At 43.3% G+C, this 16,488-nt stretch overlaps 1 protein-coding gene across 11 annotated transcripts in view; it reads right to left on the reverse strand.

Moving 5' to 3' along the window:
• KANK1 (KN motif and ankyrin repeat domains 1) overlaps positions 1-16,488 on the reverse strand; it is a 191,994-nt gene that overhangs the window by 33,096 nt on the left and 142,410 nt on the right. For 4 of the 11 annotated variants that reach the window (XM_059924835.1, XM_059924845.1, XM_059924836.1 and 1 more), the window contains exon 1: positions 8,945-9,044. The exons of the other annotated variants lie outside the window; for them this stretch is intronic. The gene's annotated coding sequence lies outside the window, so the exon portion shown is untranslated. Of the gene's footprint in view, positions 1-8,944; positions 9,045-16,488 lie in introns of those variants that run through there. 11 annotated transcript variants of the gene reach the window in all.

The following is a 16,488-nucleotide window of genomic DNA, read 5'->3' on the forward strand; positions in this document are numbered from 1 at the left end:
AGCTGTGTGTGGATTAAACTGAGATAGGGAAAGAGATTAAATTCAAGGGGATCAGTTAAAATGTTATAGTACCCAAGCGTGACGTGAGGACCAAATAAAAAAATGATTCATATATTTAACTTATATTTATAATCAAGATTGATTAAAAAAAAAAAACAATTTTGGTAACACCTCTCTCTCTTTTTACTATTTTCCAGGTACTATTATTGTAGGAGCTGGGGACACAGTGTGAACAAAGGAGACAAGGCCCCTGTTCTCACAAGGCTCACAGTCTAGTGGGAGGGGGGTAGTGCATAGAAAAATAAATAAATAAAAGGCAAGGCAGAAGTGAAGCGAAGAGGCGGAACCACCAGAATTTGTATCTGTGTGCCAGGCTAAGTGGATGGGCTTCTAACAGTGGTCCACGTGGCTTCTCAGGTTGCCATCACCTCTGGGTCGACCAACTTCCTGGACACCAAGGGTCAGAGTCCCTCTTCCCTCTTCTCTCCCCCAACCCAGTCTGTACAGTTAGCAATTTGCGGTAACCAAACACCAAATGTGACAGCACCAACTAGAGACAACTCCCCAAGTCCAGACCAGATTCCCGTGCGTTCAGAGAAAAGCTGAAATCAACAAACTGATGGTAATTCTACTCTTTAATTATATGTTTGCTACCTGTAAAACTAGAGCTCTGTGACAAGGCAAGTGTATAGACTCAAGAACAATTTGAAACTTTCCTTGCAATTTTTCTGCATTAATAAATTGCAATGGAGATATGGCTATTTCAAAAGCCATTTCATTCAGATTCATAAAGCATTATATGGTTTTAACTTTTCAAGGAAACTAAACTTAATATCCAAATATTTGGTTTGGGAAGACATAAAAAGTAATGTACTGGCCAGGAGGCAGCAGATTAGAAGAAACTAGTCTGGGAGTACTAAACTGCTAGTGGTGTTTCTCAACTGGGGGTGATTCTGCCCCCAGGGGATATTTAGCAAATTCTGGAGACATGTTTGCTTGCCACAACTAGAAGAAGTGGTGCTACTGGCATCTAGTAGGTAGACGCCAGGAATGCTGCTAAACATCCTACAATGCTCAGGAGGGTCCTACCTTTCCCAACAAAGGATTATCCAGTCCGAAACGTCAATACAATTGGCCCTCTTTATCTGTGGAACCCACAGATACAGAGGGTCAACTGTACTACGTCATTTTATATAAGGGACTTGAGCATCCACGGATTTTGGTATCCCTGAGGGGTCCTGGAATCAATCCCCTGTGGATACTGAGTGCACACTGTGGTGTTGAGGCTGAGAATGCCTATGCTAAAGACAGTGAGCAGAGTAAAAATTCACATATAGCAACTGAGAATGTGGCCATGTAAGCTGTGGTCTCCAAGTCTTCCTCTTCTCAGTGGGACCACACCATCATGCTTAAGTGACAGGGTAATAAAAATGCCATTTTTGAGCCAGAAACCACTAAATACTTTTCTACATACACTTATCACAGTGAGCCATTCTTTACTATGAGCAAAAAAACACTGGAGGTTTCTGAAATAATGTGTCCCGGTGAACTTTTAAATGGACAAAACTTTAATATTATTACTCTATCTATTAATTAGGAGACAATGACTTCTTTGTTCTGGTTTCACTGCTGCAAACTCTAGGCCCAATTACTGACTAATGGTGGCGTGAAAAATAATTGCACCTATGTGCCAAGACTTCCACACACTCTTTATGTGTTTTTCTTCACCAGATAGTCTACCTGACTATTGAAACTGAAGAACTCTTCTAATTCCCATTACCGTATTGTCCCCTCTCACATGAAGCATGAAGTTTTTGCCTTAAGAGCTGAGTCAATCCCCAAGAAGCACATAATTAAACATAGATTCCCATACTTAAAAGCAGCAGAGTGTAAGCATCCTGCTGTTTGAAGCAGTCAAAAAGATTCGACATCAGCTAAGGCTGAGAGGCAGGAAAGAAAAGCAGTAGGATCAACTCAGAGATGAACTTTAAGAGAGAGAACTTCTCATGAAGTTAATTACTCAGAGTACGAAAGTAATTGAGCTAGCAAATCAACTTTTCCAGGCATGGAGTAGGGGATGAAGAAGACAGTGACGTGGAACAGGTCCTTCTGGACAGGTTTAACTGGAAAGCTCTCCTGATGACACTGTCAGCATTAAGACTGAGACACAAGGAGCTTCTCGTACCAAATCTATTGAGAAATACCATTTGTTAGAGAACACACAATGAAATTCAGGACAACAATGTAAGTGTTCCTCATTCTGTTTTCCAAGAATGTATGGCAGATGAGACTGTCTCTTGCTTTTTCATTTACCAAAGAGTTATTTTTATATCTGCTCTTTTCCCCTCCTAGCTAACAAATCCATCCAATCATTCATTCAAATGATGAGCACCTATTAGATGTTAGGGCCTGTTCTATAAAGCCTGAATCCCTGTTCCATGGAGTTTATACTACCTACCTGATTTCACCTAGACTTCTTTGCAGGTTGCAGCTGTTTTAAACAGCTACCCAAATGCTTTGTTCAAATAAAATGACAACATGAAGAAAAGCAAAGTGCATGCCAGAGTTCATGCGAAATACCAGGCCAACTGACACGTCATACGTAGCATAACTCAATTTTACAGGCTAGGTTTGTTTACGTGGCTAAGTTATAATGTGTTTTTTTTTTCTCATATCTGAAACTCTTCGTAACTCCTTTTGGCTTCTCCCCCTAAATATTTAGATTTCCTCTCACAGCTGATCTTATCTCTGCTTTTGTAACCTGTCCCCACAGACATTAACCTGCACATCTTCCATTGTCTCCCATCACTGCTCCTCTTCATACTGGTCCCACATTCCAGGTCTACCTGTTCCCACACCCCAGAGAGGGAATTTGACCTAGGGAAGATGCAACTGTCAGACTGAAAGATGGATTTATTCTTTCATTCAGTAAGTATTTATTAAGAACCTACCATGTGGCAAACACTGCTAGGGGCAAATCAAAATGGACAGAGAGCCTACCTGGGTAGAACTTGTGAACTATAGGAGACAGACAAAGGATGCATATATAAAAGCAACTGTGATAAGTGCTGTGAGAGTAAAAGACAGGATTATGCTAGGGCAGAGCAGGGATCCCACCTGGGCTGAGCGCAGGGAGTGTTCTGCCAGGGTGCTGTATTTGAGGAGTCCACTGGGCTAAGAGTGTCGGGGGGTGGGTGGCGGGTGGGTGTCTGGCAGGGAGACTGGGATGGCAGAAATTCTAGGCAGAGAAAACAGCATATGTGAAACCTGCCACTTTTAGAAACTGAAAAGAGCTTTGCATGATAAAGAAAACACTAAACGAGGCAGAGAAGGGACCAAGCCCCAATCACACAGGGCCCTGGGAGTCAGGTCTGTGGTTCTCAAGTGCATCAGGTAGCTGTTGAAGGGTCTAAACACGGGAGTGAAATGATGAGATTTGCATCTTAGCAAGGCTGATCTGGCTAGATGCTGGAGTATGTATTAAAATTCTCTTCGGTGGCCTCCATTAGGTTTTCCATGGGCTGTTCAAGTCCCTGTGAATTTTTCTTGTGGTATCACAAATTCCTTTGCACTGTGTGAGTTTTATTTACTCAACTAGATAAGTGCTAGCCATAGTGTTAAAACCACCAGAACTTAGAGCCTGCCTGCATTTGGTGGCAGCCTGTGGTCCACATCCTCCCCCCTAAACTATTCAAGAGGAAACTGAGAAGGCCTGACAAATCTCAGCTCCTCTGGGCAGAGCTAGAGACGGGGATCAGTCCTTGTACTCATCCTCTGGGGCTCTATCTATGACCTCATTCTGCTAATAAAAAAGCAAATATTTTTCTTTAAACCAATGGATGACTCACTGCAGAGAAAAATGATGGGATTTCCTTTTGAGAAGTATGATAAATCTAATCTGGGAGGAACAGGGGTGGCATGAGCGAGGGCAGGAAGAAAGAAGAGAGGATATTTTAGGGAATGCAGGCTCTGATTTAGCATGTTGAGAGGCAGAGCACAAACTTGCTCCATATGTGAAACTAGAATGGGCACAGCAGGGACTGAAAATGTCTGTGTAGCAAAGACAATGTTGACCCTGGCAGCCAGCAAGTGTCTTCGTGGAGGAGAGAGAGAAAGATGGGTGGCAAGCTATTGCCAAACCATAGTGCTCCCAGCCCCAGCCCCTACTTCTCTGCCCACGCTGACCAGGGCCTGAGTTACCCAAGGGAAGGCTAAAGACAAAGGAGAGGGTCTGGGAGAATGTAAGCAATACACTATGAAAATTCAACACTTCTACCCACTACATGGTCTCTGACAAGCTGAATTTCAGATCGGCTTGCCTCTAGTCACCTGAGTGTTCTGCCCGCCTGCCTGACAAGGAACTTGCTGCAGGTGACCCCTATTGCCTGAGGTGCATACAACCTTTAGAACTCAGATAACAGGTGGTACCTACTAGTTATTAATCTCAAGTGTCAGCGCACATCAGATGAGCTATTTAAAAACAGTGTCAGGGGTCTAGTTGGCTCCAAAACTCTCTTAGGTTCCACTGTCCAAATCTGGGATAATTTGGGCATCAAAATAGTATGATTAATGATAGTAGCAGATTTCAGTCCACTGAATAAATCAGGTATCTGTGAGTCCATAATGCTATAAGAAATATATAATAGAGTGCCAATTTATAGTTCAATAAATAAAGAAAGAATCATGGAAACAGAAAATCACCATTTAACAACGATTATTAACAGTAGCTGACTCAGGCAGGAATCATCAACGGTTGCTAAGTCTAGTGTGTAAAGATTTCCTACTGAAGAACAGGATATTGGTGTGGCCTCAGAATGCCTCCCACAAAATACATGTCAATCACAAAGAGAAAAATGGTGATGGTATGGTGCAGAAAGCTGACCAAGAACCACGTGGACCCGGTGATCAAGGCTACCAACACGTGCCCCTGAGGTCATGTTCTGAGAAGAGCACAGTATCATTTCTGTTGAGTTTCCGCCCGGAAGGCATGCCTGAATCTGGAAATGTTGATGGATGCTACCTGAAAGACATCCTACAAAAGGACAGGTCTCTCTTTTTCTTTAGGCTGCGCCATGTGGCTTGTAGGATCTTAGTTCCCTGACCAGGGATCGAACCCAGGCCGCCGGCAGTGCAAGCGTGGGGTCCTCATCACTGGACCGCCAGGGAATCCCCAGGTCTCTATTTTTATTTTATTTAATTTATTTTTTAAATAGATCTTTATTGGAGTATAATTGCTTCACAATACTGTGTTAGTTTCTGTTGTACACCAAAGTGAATCAGCCATATGCATACATATGTCCCCATATCCCCTCCCTCTTGAGTCTCCCTCCCACCCTCCCTATCCCACCCCTCTAGGGTCATCGCAAAGCACCGAGCTGATCTCCCTGTGCTATGCGGCTGCTTCCCACTAGCTATCTATTTAACATTTGGTAGTGTATATAGGTCCATGCCACTCTCTCACTTTGCCCCAGCTTTCCACTCCCACCCCGTGTCCTCAAGTCTATCCTCTATGTCTACATCTTTATTCCTGACCTGAAACTAGGTTCATCAGCACCATTTTTTTTTTTTTAGATTCCATATATATATTTTTAAATCTGTCAAGGTCATCAAAGAAAGGAAAGGCTAAGAACTGTTTCAGATTGAAGGCGATTAAAGAGATATGACAAATGCATGTCTTTATACACATACACACACACACACAAGCACATACATACATGCAAAAAGAGACAGAGCAAATGTGGCAAAATATTAACCACTGGGGAATCTGAATCTGGATGAAGGAGGCATGAGAGTTCTTTTATAAATTTTCTCTAAGTTTGAAATTATTTCAAAATAAATTATATAGACATAGATGATAATAACCTCCTCTACTGGTGCCTCCAGGATCTTTGGGGTACGTGAGAGCGGTCAGTGTGAGTCACCAGGGAGCATGGCCAACACTCTGCAGTTGTCCATATGCAAATTAAGCTGCCTGTTTCTTATCAAGCCTAACGTCTCTGCTCTCCTATATTACATATTCTTTGAGGAATTTTACATTTGCTTGAGGTATCCCTGGAAACTTATAGAGCTTCTCAAATATTAATTTTTCAGATTGGTTGCCAGGAGCCCCATTATAGAAAATAAAGTCCGAAAGTTCCTTTCTGTTGCATTAAATGTCTTCAACCATTTTGCCCCAATCCAGCACTTCCCAGTTTCCTCCCTCTGTCCACCACCCCACTCCGAATCTCAACCAGCCAAGCAACTTTAAGCCTATCTGCCTTTGCTTACTCTGTTCCCTCTACCTGGCACGCCCTTCCCCAGCTTTTTCCATCTGTCAGAATTAGCTGCTTTCACTTTAGGGGCCCAACCCAAATATCCCATCCTTTGTAGAGTCTTCCCTTATCCCTAACTGCTCTGTCCTGGAAAGAACTGGTCACCTTCTTCCCTCCATTCTCCTAGAACTCTTTGCTCATACGTACTGACCTGTGTTGTGACTGCCAGGTACATGCCTGTCTTCCCCCACCAGACTGTAGGTGTGCTGGGGGGCAGGAACCAAGCAGTATTTTTCTATCTTTCAGTGCATAGCATGGTGCTTGGCACACAGCATGCTCGGTATTTGGTGAAATGAAAAACCCCATGTCTAGGCATGTACCAGTTAATTAAGTATGGTGGAGGAAGAGCTGTAGCGATTAAAATCAGGCACTCTGGGACCAGACTGCCTGGGTTCGAATCCTGCCGCTGCCACTTTCCAGCCACTGGCAAGTTAGATTCTGTTCCAGCTGTATAATTGGGAAAACAACAGACCTGCTTCACAGTGTTTTTGTGGAGCACTTAGAGCTATGTCGGCAGCCTACTATTATTATTTACTATTATTGGACCACCCTCTGTTGTTTGGTGAAGCACATAATAGCCCTGGTATCCAGATAGTCCAGAACTCCTCTCCCTCCACCCTGCTTTTTCTCTCCCTACCCCACAAAGCTAGGGTTTGAGGTATTTCTGATGCTTTTCAAAATCGAGTTTGCTAAACATCTAAATTGGTTTCTGCTGGCTGAGGGAGCTGCTGGCTGGGCCCTGCAAGGGATGTTCATGTGTATGTGTGTGCACACTAGGGCTCAGGGGAGTGGAGTGTGGGTGCTGGTTAGGTATACAGGGAGCCCTAGTCCAGCATCAATTATGCATAGGAAGGAAGTAAAATAAAACAAAAAGTAAAAGTGGACAAACATCCCCAATCTTTAAAAGTATATTACAGGGCTTCCCTGGTGGTGCAGTGGTTGAGAATCTGCCTGCCAATGCAGGGGACACGGGTTCGAGCCCTGGTCTGGGAAGACCCCACATGCCGCAGAGCAACTAGGCCCGTGAGCCACAACTACTGAGCCTGCGCGTCTGGAGCCTGTGCTCTGCAACAAGAGAGGCCCCGATAGTGAGAGGCCCGCGCAGCGCGATGAAGAGTGGCCCCCACTTGCCACAACTAGAGAAAGCCCTCGCACAGAAACGAAGACCCAACACAGCCAAAACTAACTAAATAAATAAATAAATAATAAAAATAAAGGAATTCCTTTAAAAAAAAAAAAAAGTATATTACGACCAAGTTAAGATATTTTCTTCTCACAATAAGAGGACAAAGGCAGGCACTAATTTTTACCAACAATCTCATTCTTCTATCTCTACTGAAGTCGTAAGAGTAGAGCATTCTTTAACACACTGTGCAGAGACGTGTGCTTTAGAACCACTGACTGCATTTCCATGAATGAAGTCATCCAGAATGGCTTGCCTAAACTTGGGGGCAGGGGACGGTATAATTTTTTTCATAAAACAAGAACAGGAGCTATAAATACTTCCTAGTTCATAGACAAGCAATGGGCAAAAAGGGTCTGGAATTGCACACTCAGCGACAAGGTTTGTACGCATAAAATGAGGGGACTGGTGGAACTCAATGATTTCCAAAGGTTGCTTCCAGACCATGACCCTTTTCACTATACTTCACACAAAATTCCATAACATCGCATGCTGTGTGAGCAAATGAAGGAAGAAATTAATTAGAGCAGTTGTCAGACCAGGTGAACTCATACAGAGCCCAGGGCCTTGCTCTCTGCCCACTCCATTGGGCAGCACTTTCCAGCTGCATGGTAACAAGTGGCACAACTTAACAATCCCCAAATGCAGCTTCCTTTTGCTGCATCATCAGTCCTATCCTGGGCAGGCCTTAGGAGTCCAGAAGCCAGGCTGCAGGTGAGCGGTGAGCGGGAAGAAAGTGGAAAGGGTTACAGTTCCTGGGAATGGAATGGGCGATGTGTTAATAAAGGACACATTGTAGTAAGGAGGACGTGACATTACAGAGGCTGGGAGGGTCACATAATGGCCCTCTTCTCCAGTGTTCAGTGCCAACTAGAAGATGCAGCGACTCTACCCAAAATCTGTCTCGTAATAGTCAAGATACCACGGGCACTTCAGTACTTGTTCTCACCAGCCTCAGCAGTGCTGCCTTCTCATGTCCACTGTCTAATTTAAAGACTTACTGATGAAGTAGAGCCTAAATTTGTCATGCACGCACAGATGGGACATAGCTTGGGGACTAAATGCTGTTTTCCAAACTTCCTTCAAAAATAACACGTTGCTCTAAGCATACATAGGAAATGTGCCAAAGAGTAATTCTGTGAAAAGCAGAGAAGCAGCACAAGCTAGGACTTCGGGACAGAAAGGCTTTTCTAACAAAGCATTACAGTTTTTGTTTTTTCTTTTTTGGGGGGTGGGGCTAAAGTAATTATATGAATCCCAGCCCTTATTTTGTTTTACAGTATTTACATAAGAAAAAGAAACCGGCTTTGAGGCGCAATGAGCAGCTCCCCATTAGAAAAACAGAGCTGAAAACAAATGACCAAAAATGGATTTACCAACAAGAAAGGAAATTCTGGGATTTAAGTAAGCCATAAACTCAAAAACTCAGACCTTAACATATACATACAACCTCTCACTCCCACGACAATGACATCTTTATGTTCGAGCCACGGGCCAAAGCTGAAACTGTCACTGAACCAAAAATCCAGGACTGAGTTATTCTTTCCAGCCTGTAAGAAAAGCAAATATTTTTTATAACATACAGAGCTTGAGTTTATATTTCACCAACCCCCATCCAAACGTCACACTCTCCTCTATTTTTCTTTTTTTGGGCTTTCTTACTTACCCACCCAGAAACAAAATAACTGTGATTTTCAGCAAGCAGGAAGCCAAGTCTCAGGCCCACTTCCCTCAGCATTAAAGGGCCTGCACACGTTAGCAGGCAAAGAGCCCAGGAGCTGCTGCAGAGCATTTATTTATACCCATTTGGAATTTCCTGACCAACTAACAGCCTGCTGGCCACGGGGTTTAATTCCAGGACTCTCGGCGTCAGTGAGACAGCAAAAACTACCAATGAACGAAACTGCTAGCAAGGATCTTAACCCAGAGGTGAAGACAGACCCCTCCCATGCCCCTGCCAATTTTTCAAACAAACTACGCTCGTATTCTTCAGACACATGAAATGCTAACCTAGAAATACAGCTATAAATCTGCTAATTCTAGGAAGAACACAGACTGAAAGGCGGCAAATGTGTCCTTATTCTTCCTGCTTAGTCCCTCCCCCAAACCCTCCAGTGCTGAGAAAAGCTCCCTGTCACAATCTGAGCCATAGCGCAGGGCTGTTCTATGAAGGAAATGATTCAGTGTTATGCTGAACCCAGATTGGGCTTGAGGCAAGTGATTTCTTTTCTTGGTTTATTCTTATTTAATGCAACATGTAATTTGAAGGCTAAAAACACTCCCATTTGTAAACCACAGACCCAAACCTTTTTTTTTTTTTTAATAGTTCCTTAAACATTTCATTCCAATTAGATCATGTGACTTTCAAAGACACAGAATTAGTTCCCAAACAAGTGCGTTCTGTTTTAGGGGGATAACATTTTTGAGCAACATTTTGTTTCTGTTTTAAACGTTTACTAAGAATGAGATGTCCCTCTAATGGTTTAAATTCACCACCTAAAAAAAAGAGGGAAAACAGGGTTCTTTTAAATCTGTTCTTCACTTGTGCCTAAGTATATTGGGTAAATGTGACTGACTCTAGCGGAATAAAGTTTAATTGAACTCTTCTACAGGGCAAGTAAGCAAAGCTAGTTCTAAACAGTAAAACAGAGATTAACAAAGATTAAGGATGACTCTAAATGGCCTGTTTTGTAAAATTCAAAACGGGACAGCTATGTGGAGAGAGGCAGAGTTTTACAAGAACCCCTGGATTTGCAGAGTCTAACTGGTTCACCTTAGTGCTGGCACACACCCTACCTCACTCCACTTAACGTTCTCATTCCATCCTTGGCTCCACACCTGGTGGCTGAGTGCTTTAAAAGTGACTATCTTTGAAACAGACATTTTCCTGCGTGAAGCTACGAAGATCAAACTTTTTAAGATGACGTGGGATTCATTTGGGCTTGTTTTACGCCAAATAAACTGATTCAAAGAGAAATAACAAACTAATAAAGAACAAAGCTTCAAGCGCCAGATACTGTGAAATATAGGATCCAAAAAATTCCAAGTTATTTTACCCAACAACACCACATTAGATAAGAGATTTGAGTTAGATCAATTTTGTCCTTGTTTTTGGACTTAAAAAAAACTTTTTTGAGATATTTATGTACCATAAAATTCACCCATTTTAGGTGTACAGTGTGATGAGTTTTAGTTAATGTATACCATTGTGCATCCATCCCCACAATCCAGTTTTAGAAAACATCCATCATTCAAAAAATTTCCTTAGGCTTGTTTTATCATTTGCTTTTAAGAGAGAAATTTTCTCCTCTGTACTTCTGAGAAAATTCTGGTATTATTTAGTCACATTATTATATTCCAAACTAAGTATCAATATCAAAAGACTCATTCTTAAGAATTAAACTGAGGAAAGCATCTGAATGTAGTATTCCTTAATCCTGGAAAAAAATTCTGCTATATTTTTATTTTATAAATATGAATATAGTTTATTCTACAAAAAGGTTGAAGGTCATTATTTTGTCTGTGTGCTTCTATGAAGGCAAGGTCTAACAGAAAAAGTCACTGTATGCAAATAAATGTCTAGTCCTTTATCAAGGATGACAAAAGTTGGAATGGGAGAAGAATTAAAAATAGGAGCTTCTTCTGACTGGAGAGTGTCAGTCACAACGGTTCCCATTGTCGGGAGAAAGACACACCTCTCTGCCTCTACTCTTCCTTAATTTATGTACAGAAGAAGCCACCAAATGAGATCTGGGAGGATGAAGATGTGCTCAGGACCTTTCCTCAGATAGGTGGGGAGTAGCCAGGAAAGGTGACTCCTTGGGAGAGGGGAAATGGGCTGTAGGCAAAGGCTTCTGTGACCCCAGGCTGGCAGACAGTGCCCCAACGGTCCTTCTCCCCTGGACGGTGGCTGCAGGACTTTGAGATGGCAACCAAGCATATCAGTAGCCACGGGTCTGCTGACTCATCCCCCCCATCCCCCACCCCAATGAATCAGAATCTCTTGTGGTGGGGACAGGGGCATCAGCATCTTTAGAAGCTTCCCAGATGAGTCTCTGCCACAGCCAGGGATGAGAACCTCAGCTCTAAACCAAGCAAACTCTGCAACTCTTAAGTGTGTTCTTCATCTTGGCTTAAAGGAAGCTGACAGCCAAACTGGGGGCAGCCCCTTAAGCAATTCAAGTAGCCTCAAGGTTCGGATCACAAGTTCAACTACCTTCAGAGTCCAGGTTAATAATGGAAAGGAAGGGGTTCAGAGGGATTTGGGGGCGACCAGAAGGCACCTGTCCTCTCCAGATGACTGTGGCCCTGTGAAGGTACACATCCAGTGATCCAGATCTTTTGACTTTTCAAGATAAGTTGCAGAAATTGGTATTTTTATATGAAATTATCTAATGTAAAAAATCTTGGCAATTAATTCAAATTAAAACAAAACCTTGGGTTGGTCAAACTGAACACACTCCCAGGTCTCAGTATGACACCAAGCAAGGACTTCATGGTATCCATTTGGGATCCAATTTCATTCCTGTTTCCATCCCTTTCCTTTTCCCATTTTCCAGGTGGCCAACTTTTTTTTCTTCTTCTCATTTAAAATTGCTAGAGTCCTTGTTGAAACAAATTGAAGACAAAAGACAACAACCAAAACAACAGCCTAGGATCCCTACCACCATTTCTCTCGCAGGTAATCTTAAGAGCAAAAACCCTACCTGTGAAGTCTTCATCCTAAAAAGAGACAGGTTGAAAGCAAGATGCTCTGCCGTCATGCTCATGAAGGATCTGCGTTATTTGAGACTTCCCCATAACCCTTAAAGAATTCAAATACCTTATCACGCTACGTAACCCATCCTCTCCTCTCAGACTTGTGACGGGATATGACACCAAAACCTGGGTGTCTAAGGGAACTGCAGTGACGGAGAAAAGTGGGCACAGTTCCCTTCCTCACCACCAGGGCTCCTTCTCTACCCGCCTCCCTCATAGCCCAAGGAGGCTGACAGGACTTGAAGGGGGTTAGAAGGACAGGGCAGGTCCAGCAAGGGCTTACAGTTCTTTCCCATCCTGTTAGGTGTGGACAGCGTTGGGTGCTGGAAGAGCACTCCTCTTTACCTGCCTGGATTAGAAGGATCTGCGCCTAAAACTTAACATCAGGGAGATTTTCCAAGGAGAGGCCACAATCAACACCACAAGGGTGTGCCCCAGCGGAGGTGTGAGATTCCACCTGGGAAACTGAAATTAGGAAGAGGATGCTTTGGATGATGGGCCTACCTTAAAAGTCCAGAAAAGAATCCCCTGTCTTTGTTAAACCTTACTCAACAAAGTGCATTTCCCCAAATACATTTAAGGTTTAACACTGGAGTCACACTGAATTTCTACGCCTTGGGTTTTTTTATGGTCTGGGTTGCCTCATGATTATTACTTTCATTAAGTTTAAACTACAGACTTTCTCACAATATATTTTCATCTGAGATTTGAAATCAACATTTAAAAAAGCCAAATGACAAAATGAATTGGGGCGTGAAACTAAAGGATTTAAAACTTTACATGAGATTACCACAGAGACTATAAAGGCTGTAAATGATGAAGCAGTAAGGACAGTTTATTTCCTCCCATCTAAAAGGGGTGACAGATCTGTAGAGACCTTCCCCAAAAAACTGTGGGTGAGAAGGACGGTAGACCAATGGCCATACTCCCACCTTAGAGGTCACCAGCTCAGGTTCTCATCCACAGGTTCAACCAGTCTACCAAACCAGACTAGATAATAAGCAAGAGGAACTGATTGGAGCTCCCCCACCTCTCTCTGGTTGGATTGTTAACAAGCGGAGAAAGGAGCAAAGAGGCCATGGGAGCTAGAAAGAGCTTTCCAAATGGCCTCCGATAATACTCCTCTCTGGATAACCACATCGTACCTGGTCTCCTCTCCCTGGAACTCAAGGCATTTAATAGACAACACCATTTTAAGCCTACCTTAGAGCACGTGATGGAGAGAAAGTATATACTACAACTTCCACTTAGATGTGAGGTACGAGGAGGAAGAATCCAAGTATGTGTGACAGAGTGAAAGCCACCTGTTCATGCAGGGGAAATATCCAGGTGAACAGGCTGGGAGAAAATTGCCAAGAGTATGACAATTTAAGAATGGCAACTGGCAGGGCTCAATTCAACCCTGCAGATTCCTAAGCAGGCACTGTGCCTGTGTCTTGCTCTGTATTAGATGCCCAGCGTTAAGGCAGCACCAAGGAGGTGGGCTGCAAAACATCTGTTGGTTGAACATTGAGCCTGTTGGCTATGCTGGGTACTACACAAGCCACAATGGGCATACCAAGATGAAGATGACATGAATCCCACCTCTTAAGACCTCAAAGATTACAGATTAATGAGACACACAACTACAACTCTTACATAAAAGCAAGTGATGGCAACTATTTAACAGAATACAAAGCTCTCCAGGAATAAAGAAGAGGAATGGGCGAATTCCCACTGGGAGTATCTGAGAACACTTGTTGGAAGAGGTAAGAGAGGAAGCAGGACTTGAAGCATAAGAAGAGCTCATATAAACAGATACAGGAAAGACATCCAAGTAAAGAGAATAGTGCTTTGGGCAAAGCCTACAGGGCAGGTAGGAGTGGGAACAGCAGCTGGGATGGTGGAGAAGCCCCTGCTTCTTTCACACCTCTTTGGATAGAGCAGGTCTCTTACTACCTGGAGCCATGGAGAGCTGGGAAGGCCAACTGTGATTTTTGCAGGCATTATGACTGAAGAAACAGAAATAGACTATGATTTCTGTCAAAATAAGGCCAAACACAAAGGCTCAGAGTAAAGAGCAGAAAACAGAGATTAAAGTTAATGAAAGCTAAAATGTTTGGAGAGACAGAGAAAATAACAAAAGTATAGAAAGCTCAATGACCCTTAATCTTGCCAGCCATCCTTAACAAAACAAAATCACAAAGTAGTGAGAATAAGGCAAAGACAGACCAACTTTCACAGAACCTCAGGGTTGGTCCTTCCACAAAGAAGGGAAACAGCTGCCCTCTGCCTAGTAAATTTCTGTGCAGTCTTTTAAAAGTGAGCTACTGAATGAATGAACTCACTGAACTGAATTATTTCTACTGAGTTTTGTATCATTCTTTCTGGTAGACCAAAAACTATACCCTCACTTAAAGTTACTACTATTTGGAAAGCCTACTTTCTCATCATCAAAGTGTCCAGAGGACAGAAGACCAAGGGATAATGTCCCAGAGGAAAAGCCCCCAGCTCTAAGCCCTCTTTACCTTTCTGGAAGCTTTTCTGTCTTGGATTTCTTCATTTAAAATCAGTATCCTGAGGTGGTGTAAGTTCCAGCGGCTGTTTTCTAGTTCCCAAATAATTTCCGAGCACCCCCTTTGGAGAAGCCACAGCTCCTTGTATGTGCGTGTGACGAATGAGCGTTTAGAAGGCATTGCTCAGGGCCTGCTGAGATTCCTTACAGGACAGGCTGACAGGTAACCAACCACAGAGCTTATGATGTGACGTGACCTTTTCCCCTCACATTGCCAAACAGCTGTCCCTGAGGCAGATTTGAAAGCTGTGTAAAGTGTGGTGCTAATGGAAAAATCTGGCGGCAAAGGGCTTCAGTATTTTGCAATTTTTTCCTGTAAGCTGCATTGCTGGAATGGTTTGACACGCAAACCATTCCCTCCTCCCCGACCGGCTTATGGACTTCCAGGTCTCCACCCTGCCGTGCTATAAAAGTGAGTATACCATCGGGCTGACTCACCACCTGAAGAGGTGGAATACTGGCTAGGGGACATACTGCATGAAGCCGGCAGGTACTTCTACCTCCTCTGCCAGGTCATGGGAAGACAAATCAGGCTTTGTCCTCACAGTTGGAGGGAACATGCCAAATGGGCTGCCTCAAAAGACACTGCCATGGGGTGGCCCTGATTTGAATAAAAAATCCCAGTCAATCAATCTGAAATGCTAGGGAAAAGGAAATAAACCAGCCGTCACTTGGTGGGTATACTGTCTTACATGAGGGGGATACTGAGAGCAGAGGAAGAGTGAACTTTTTTCTGTTTTAGTTAGAAGAATGGTAAGAACTGATGCACGTGACTAACGTTTTAAAGAGATTAAGCAGTTGGGCTTATGAATTATTAGAAATGTCACCTCTCTCTCCCTCTGTTATATTTCTAATCTTGGCATATTCTCCCCCTTTCTTTCAGGAGACTTTTTTAAATTTTTGGCTGTGTTGGGTCTTCGTTGCTGCTCACGTGCTTTCTCTAGTTGCGGCGAGAGGGGGCTACTCTTCATTGTGGTGCACAGGCTTCTCATTGCGGTGGCTTCTCTTGTTGCGGAGCACGGGCTCTAGACGCATGGGCTTCAGTAGTTGTGGCTCGCAGGCTCAGTAGTTGTGGTGCGCAGGCTCAGTAGTTGTGGTTCGTGGGCTCTAGAGTGCAGGCTCAGTAGTTGTGGCGCACGGGCTTAGTTGCTCCGCGGCATGCGGGATCTTCCCAGATCAGGGCTCGAACCCGTGTCCCCTGCATTGGCAGGTGGATTCTTAACCACTGTGCCACGACAGAAGTCCCCTTTCAGGAGACTCTTAAATATGCCTGCTGTACAGAAACACTTGAAATGCCTTTGCCTAATAGATTGCTGATGCAAGAAAAAGGCACTCAGAAAGTGGACAGGGAAGGGAAAATTTGGCAGGACAAGCTGAATCAATGTTTGCAAAGCTGATGGAATTTATCAACTAAACCAGATACTGTGAGACTAAATTCAGAAAGTCCCATGACTATCACTTGATTCCATCCAACAGAAATCATGTCCAAAACACAAAAGATCCCTTGGAGAGAGAACTGTTCCAATTAATAAAATCACAGAAAAAGGAGCTAAAATAAATTTAGTACTTGTGACTATTAATAGCAAGTTGCTTCCATAAACTATTACTCTAGCACCAGCTCCTTTAAATAAAGGTTTATAAGATGAAATGTAGCCATGTCCACAACCTCTGGTCCAGCTGGT

Source organism: Balaenoptera ricei, chromosome 6 (genome assembly GCF_028023285.1).
Source record: "Balaenoptera ricei isolate mBalRic1 chromosome 6, mBalRic1.hap2, whole genome shotgun sequence".
NCBI lineage: Eukaryota > Metazoa > Chordata > Mammalia > Artiodactyla > Balaenopteridae > Balaenoptera > Balaenoptera ricei.